Here is a 7,528-nt window from a genome sequence, read left to right on the forward strand (position 1 = left end):
CTGGAGCACCGGACACCAAACTGGAGACAACACCGCCGCCTCCCTCCAAACGGCGAAGCCCCACCTCCTAGACCTACCTATATACAGCCCCGACGAGATCCCAGGGCTCCCCTCCACCTCGCGGTGCCAGAACGGCAACCGGAGGCGAAGGGGAGCGACGGAATCGCCGCCAAGGACCAAGAACGGCGCCGCCTGCGAGTCGCCCCTCTCAAACAGTAACCTTATCGTTTGGGAGGCACAGAATCAATGCTCTTCTCACCTCCATCCATCCATCCATCCATGTTCTAATTATGGCTCTCATTACGGCCACCACGTTGTTGGCCTCTTCGGTCATTCTATCTTAGTACTCCGTAGGTAGATAACCTATCTTTGCTCTGTGCTCATAGCCTCAGGGCACGTGGGGTCCACTGTAAAAAACGATTTTGGCTTGCTTCTGTGTCACCTCCCTTGCCCTTCACGCTAGTCTCCACCGTGGGTGTCCTTTTTCTTCTGCCAAAAAGGCATAATGCCATGTATATCTGAAACCAACCTTTGAAAATACATCCTTACAAGAAAAATAACTAAAACACAAGCTTTTGAAAATTTCTGCATTAGCCTCCTCTCGCGTCTCTCCACGGCGCACCGCGAGCAAATCTCGATGTCGCCTCTCGGTCTCCAACGTAGTGAAGCTCGTGTCAAAGAAAGCTTTAAAACCCTAAGGGTGTGTAGGGGCAGCAGCCGAAAAATCATCGCCGTAGACCAGAAGATGTCGGTGGCCACGATCCTAGGTCCTAAATTGGCTAGTACACAGATGGGTCGCGAGATAAACCCAGCTTGGGCTAGAGAGAGATGGGGGACACCGAACTCGCAAGTTCCCTGTCGAAGCCATGACTTGCCTGAGCGTCATCGGGCGGAGGTGGAACTTGAGGACACGAGTACGCCGCGACATCATCGCCCTCCATAGGACGTCACCGGCGTACACATACACTTGCCACACTTGGCCTAATGCCCGCCGATCGACTACAAACTCCAGCCCGTCGACGACTCTATGGGGAAGAGCATCGATCTTTTAGGACGGGCTGAAGGGCTTTTATTCTCATCGTCGTCAATGCGTCTTCAATATCAGCAATGCAGTTCATCCATCGGTAAATAAAATTCTAACCGTAGAACTATGGCACAATCAAAACCCGAATGATCAAATGTTGAGTGGAATCGTACTGGTGTGTACCGGTCTATACTGGGTTTATTACTTATTTTTGTACATGTTGTTTTATCTTCTAATTACCTCTTCAATTGAGAGAAAGAAAGGTAGTACTCCCTCCATCTAAAAATAAGTGTCTCTACTTTTTTTAGATATAGATGTATCTCTAACTAAAATGTATCTGTATCTAGATAAAAGTGAGGCACCTATTTTTATACGAAGGGAGTAATAAGAATTCTATTATCCCATTTGGAAGAAACCCGTGCTTATAACTATACATGCCTAATTTTGTCTCTAGCATGCCCACGGGAAGAATTCTTCTCTGGCTTATACATACTGCAATTGTGGTATTGATGTGATTGGTTAGTAGGTGTTTTACCTAATTGAAATGAATTGAATTATTGATTGTGTATGTATGCCCACACCCTAATCACCCCCCTCGGAGGAGTATGCGCTTCTAAAAGATCTTTGATATTGTGCCCTATTTCGAAGTTAGTTCGATACATGTGACCAACAATTAGAAAAATAAATGCAATCGCTAAATGATGATGAGCAATATCGGTCAACCACAAACTTTGTCTTTGTGGATGGAATCCTCCAAGAAGAGTTAGAATGGAAATTCCCGCTCCTTGAACGATACCAAATAAATAATTACTCGAATCAAAGTTTTGGGCATAAAGATTCCACTAACCCATCAAAAGGGATCCCAACCCCTGGAGATAGGGTGTAATACATCTAACTCAAATAGCCTACAAGGTTGTACACCCGATCCAAGGTTCCCCTACACATGTAGTCATGTTGCCATAGTGCTCAACAGAGGGCAGGAGAACCATTGGCTTCGGCGACCAAGTGTAACTTCCTAATCATCTCTCTACGGTTGCCCAAGAAAAAACATTTAGCGTAAAACAAGTCGTCGTAGGTGTCTTTGTTAGATGGTCTTTCCAAGTTAACCGTAGAAGTGGCTTGTTAGTTTAGGAGAGTTAATTAAATGGACGACCCTTATGGTTTGAACGTTTTATTCGAGTAGACGATTCATGATCTACAAACTCCCCTCACCAACTCACACGTGTCATTTTTTGGCGCAGTTGTGAAAACTTAAGTTACTACTCAAAATCATAAAACGATTGTGGTATTTAGTTCTAGGGTTACTTCTCGTGAAATTTGATTCGGGAACTAACATTTGTTGTCTCGGGGGATGAAATGAAACTTATTGGAGATATGCCCAAGAGGCAATAATAAATGGTTATTATATATCTTTGTGTTTATGGGATAATGATGGGAGTGGTGTTTTGGAACATGGGAGCATATGCTCCCTCTATTTTAAAATTCATCTTATAAATATTTTGAATTTCAAAAAAACAAAAACGAAAAATTCGCACGTACATCTTTACGTGCTACGCGCTCACAAAGTTGTTTCATAAAAAATGGACTTGTTATGTGACGTGTGTAAAAAAGACAAAACTCAGTGCTAAATATAATGCTTATTATAAGATAAATTTTCTCTTTTTTACATAGACCACAAAAAATATTGTTTTTTCATGAAACTTGACGAATGCACATATATTATGGACATGTACATGTAGAATTTTTTGTCAAAAAATTTCGACAATCAAAATATAATTTTTTGGTATAGGGAGCATACGCACCCGGGAGCCGAATTGAATTTCCGATAATCATGCTATAATTGTATTAACCGAAACATTGATATATGTGTTATGTAAACAACAAGGAGTCCCTAGTAAGCCTCTTGTATAACTAGCTTGTTGATTAATAGATGATCATAGTTTCATGATCATGAACATTGGATGTTATTAATAAACAAGGTTATGTCATTATATGAACTAGATGACACCCCGCGCGTTGCAGCGGCAAATTATATCGATAATATGGTAATCTGCTTTATATAATGAATTAGCAAACCTTGTTTTGTATGAGAAAAACAGACTCAGAACGTTGCAGGGCAGGCACAACACCATGTTATATAACAATTAATTAGTAAATCGGACTTGAATTTTGTGCATCGGCACGATATCTTTTCAGTTCTATTGGTGCCCAAGAGCAGTAGATAATACAAAGGCAAATGATTTACAGATACTGAAGAAATTAGTCAATGAATACGTAATCTAGACTTGGTAGTACCAAGTATAGAAAAAGGTCATTTAGATACAGTAGGAAAGGGAAGAGGAGCAATATGAATGGTTAAGTGCAAGTATAGACATAGCTCATTCAGATACATCAGGACAGGGAAGAGGAGTATTACCGTACCTAATTATGGATATCCTATTTGTGCTAGTCTGAGTTCAGTTAGAGTACATATTGTATCTAATTTTTTCATTCATCTGTAGCGAATAATTTTAGATTCCATAACAAAATTGGCCTAAATGTGGTAAATATAACAAACTTCCATAGAGCTAACATATATCTCCAGGAGTATACTACAGAAAGGTATAACTGGTCAAGGTTAAAAAGTAAATCCGTAATTATACTGTCATTGCATGGCAAGCCTGATAAGCAGTTCAAACAAACCAACGATATAAGGTTGTAAATGCCCAAGGTGAAACTGATTTCTATCAGTTTATAGAAAATAGAGAAGAAAACGTAGGATGAGGCTTTGGTTAGACCTGCACACAACCAAGACAATACAATGTGTTAAAAACAGACAATTAACCATGCCATATGCAACGTTCATGTGATAGAACAAAGTTTCTCACCAAGAAGAAAGCCCTCTGAATCGGAGCCATTCCTTCGACCAACTATGAGGCATTCATGTAACTTACTACAAAACAGTAGTGTATTGCTCTAAAATTTTCAGCATGGAAAATGTGCAAAGTTTTTTACAAAAAATACATAGAAAAATATGTAGTATAGCAAGAGTAAATATACACAAATTTAGCATAAAAAGGAAACTGCTGGTAACTTGGTGTCCATAGTGCCTAGTGGATCCACTTTGCTTCTGCATGCATCCAGTTTAGCTGTACACACAGAAAAAAATAAGTGGGGAAAGAGAGCTGACCGGCAGCCTCAGCAGAAACTTCATTGCTAGCGGCTGAATATGTTGATCTTTTGGAGAATTACCAAAAGATACGCAGTATTGAAAGAGGGCATGATACTCACCCGGCCACTGGAGGTCTGATTTTGGAGAACTAACAAAGATACGCAGTATTGGAGTATTGGAGTATTGTTTAGCTTCTAAACCCGCAGCCACCCAGCCGCAGGGGTGACCTCCATTAATGGGATTCTTCAGTGCTCCTTCCACTCAAGGAGTCCTGCGACCTCACCTCATGGAGATAGAACTTTGTGAGAGAGCGGAAAAGAATTGGGAGGGGGATAAATAGTGATTAAACGCAATAACTACGGGAGATGAAGGGATCGCATGGGTGCCAAGTTCTGTATTATCTATTTAGGGTGACGTGGCTGCATAGAATTGCAGAGAAATCTAGTAGTGGGGGCTAGATATTTAGGAATAGATGATTCAACGGAAATACAAATCTTTTTTTTCGAGGTTGAGGGAAATACAAATCTTGGGGAGAAATAGCAGCCTTTTTATAAGTATGTACGTATATAGTTACAAATTGAGACATATTTTTCAAAAATACATAGCTATTGCTATTTTCTGTGCATCTAGAGAAATGAAGCCGGTTTCGCAAAAGGGTTTCGTTCTCCACAACTTGCAGTAGACACGAAGTGGAAGTTTGAGGCTCTAGAAATGATATACACCTCATGTGTTGCTTCACTTGGCATCTGTCATCATAATAACCTTTGAGAACACTGACTGCAAACAAACAGACAAAGTTCAAGAATATAGAAAACTTTGCTCCATCTACAGGTTTCAAGGAAAAAAGTTCATATTTTATTTAGCAGCATGCTACCCCAAAGCCAAGAAACCTTATTTTCTGTCTAGAATAAGTAATTGGGTTTCCACTAGCCATCTAGTGTTAGGCCAACAACACTGAATTTGAAAAAAAAAATTGCCAATGAAATGATGAAGAGCAGAAATAGAAGGAGCGCATACAACTTAATGGAAATTGTGAAATACCTGCCCTAATTTGTTTTGCAGATAATTCGATCAAGCGATGTTTAACACGTGTATAACATAACATGAAGAATATTTCCAATGCATCCTCTGTTACAGAATTTTCCCTGTCAATGGTGTCTTGACAATGGGCCTTTCCAAATTCCAATGACCCACAATGAAGATCAGTCAATTAAATAGTTCAGAATAAGAGGCATGCTAATTTCAGTAGAACCTTTATGAAGTTGAGGCCACCGAATATTGTTACTTACAGTATAATAATGTAAGTTCAGATGCTGCCACCTTTGACTGAACTGAATTAAGGAGGTATTTTCACTAATTAACAAAAAATATGTGTAAACGCTGCAATCAAACTGGAAATCTTGCAAGGTGAGATCCAAAATTCTGCCAGTAGTATATCTAGAGAAAATTCTGCCAATCTGCAATGGTAGAATAAAAGTGAATTAGTAAATTCCTATCAAATTTAAAATAGTCTTTGAAGGAGACCTGCAATTGAAAAAGAACGCGAATGAGTAATTCTTGCCCAAATTGCTAACAGAAGTCGGCAAGGAAGCCTTAAGACAACCATGACAAAATAAAGGATAGGCACAAAAGGATACGGCACCCACCTTCGATCCAGTTCTAATAAATCCTAGCTCGGCTGCTAGCTGATAAATCCCCAATATGGTGCTAGCTGATACCAAATACCAATCGCACCCTCATATCCCAGAAACCGCTAAACAAAGATTTTCCTAAACGGTCCATATAAATAGATTACTACTTCAACAGATAGAGCAAAGAGACACATAAGAAGCTGTAGGTATGGTGAAGCCAACGGATGCAGAGCTGGAGAATGAAGGGACCGGCCTGGAGGACTGCAAGCTCGAGGGAGGAGGCCACCTAGGTACTGAGGTAGCAACACCTCTAATTCTCTGTGAACAAAGAAAATTGGATAAGGAGGAGGAGGAACGCAGGTGCGAGGTGAGCGGTGAGTTGGTGTCGTGAACTACTGAGGCGTTGAGGATCAAATTTATGTACACACGAAGAACACACATAGGCCAAAAGAAGTGTGGATGCGGATGGCAGCGGGGCCTCCTTTTAAGGTGCATGCAACTGAGGCGGCTGATGAGCTCCATTGAGCAGTTTTCAGTGGTTGAATGCTCGGATTTAAGAGGTGTTTTGATGAGTATTAACTCGTGGCGGACGGAGGAAGGCGAACAGAGTCTGGGAAGGAGGGCGGATTTTGGCTGCGGCGGAGGAAGACGACCAATCTGACCTTTTTTTTTGGAGCTGACGAACGTCTAGCTGCCAGGTCAATGGAGTCGGGCATCTAGCGAGTACACGGGGGGAAGGGATCTGAAGCCCATTTGCAAGCTGACCTACGGATGTGCAGCCCATGTCGGTTCAAAGCAATGCGAAGTTGCTGAGACCGGGATCCCGTGGCGACCACGCGAGGAAGACGAAGACAGTTGTCGAGCCGGTTTCTTTTTTTTGGCAAGCGAACGTCGGTCCAACGATTCATGGGCTGCCTTCCGTCGGCCCATCTGGTGGACGGACGTGGTGCTGGCGACGAATGTCCCGTGGTTCCGCTCGTGCCCTGGGTCTGGCGAGGAAGCTGCTCCGGTTCGGCTCCTCAGTCGTGCCGTGTCGGTCTGGGTGCAAAAACGTTGGGTACGCCTCGAAACAATAAGTGGAAGTGGAAATTTTTTATGAGGTGACGTGGCTCGCTGTGAGATCAGGAAAATGGGGCCATCTATTAAGAAAGAGAAGATGATGCAATGGACACACCAAATTAAGCGTAGCATAAGATCACGTCATTAAGTTATTTGCTATTAGCTTTCGATACATAGCTACCTAGTCCTTCGACCATGAGATCATGTAAATCACTTATACCGGAAAGGTACTTTGATTACATCAAACGCCACTGCATAAATGGGTGGTTATAAAGGTGGGATTAAGTATCCGGAAAGTATGAGTTGAGGCATATGGATCAACAGTGGGATTTGTCCATCCCGATGACGGATAGATATTCTCTGGGCCCTCTCGGTGGAATGTCATCTTATTAGCTTGCAAGCATATGAATGGTTCATAAGAGACTACATACCACGGTACGAGTAAAGAGTACTTGTCAGGATACGAGGTTGAACAAGGTATAGAGATGCCGATGATCAAACCTCAGACAAGTAAAATATCGCGTGACAAAAGGAATCGGTATCGAATGGTTCATTCGATCACTAAGTCATCGTTGAATATGTGGGAGCCATTATGGATCTCCAGATCCCGCTATTGGTTATTGGTCGGAGAGAAGTCTCAACCATGTCTACATAGTTCGCGAA

At 41.8% G+C, this 7,528-nt stretch overlaps 1 long non-coding RNA gene across 3 annotated transcripts; it reads right to left on the reverse strand.

The window, feature by feature from the left end:
• Positions 1-3,133: 3,133 nt before the first annotated feature.
• Positions 3,134-6,492, reverse strand: LOC127318046 (uncharacterized). Of its 3 annotated transcripts, XR_007861650.2 has the most exons (5): positions 5,822-6,492; positions 5,217-5,632; positions 4,295-4,446; positions 3,892-4,152; positions 3,134-3,801 (listed from the first exon to the last, which is right to left on the reverse strand). It is a non-coding gene; the product is annotated as an uncharacterized lncRNA (long non-coding RNA). The 3 variants fall into 3 exon arrangements; XR_011746791.1 differs by lacking the exons at positions 3,134-3,801; positions 3,892-4,152; positions 4,295-4,446 and adding an exon at positions 4,459-4,952 and having other exon boundaries at positions 5,217-5,346; positions 5,465-5,632; XR_011746790.1 differs by lacking the exons at positions 3,134-3,801; positions 3,892-4,152; positions 4,295-4,446 and adding an exon at positions 4,459-4,952.
• Positions 6,493-7,528: the final 1,036 nt, after the last annotated feature.

Source organism: Lolium perenne, chromosome 1, assembly GCF_019359855.2.
Source record: "Lolium perenne isolate Kyuss_39 chromosome 1, Kyuss_2.0, whole genome shotgun sequence".
Lineage (NCBI taxonomy): Eukaryota > Viridiplantae > Streptophyta > Magnoliopsida > Poales > Poaceae > Lolium > Lolium perenne.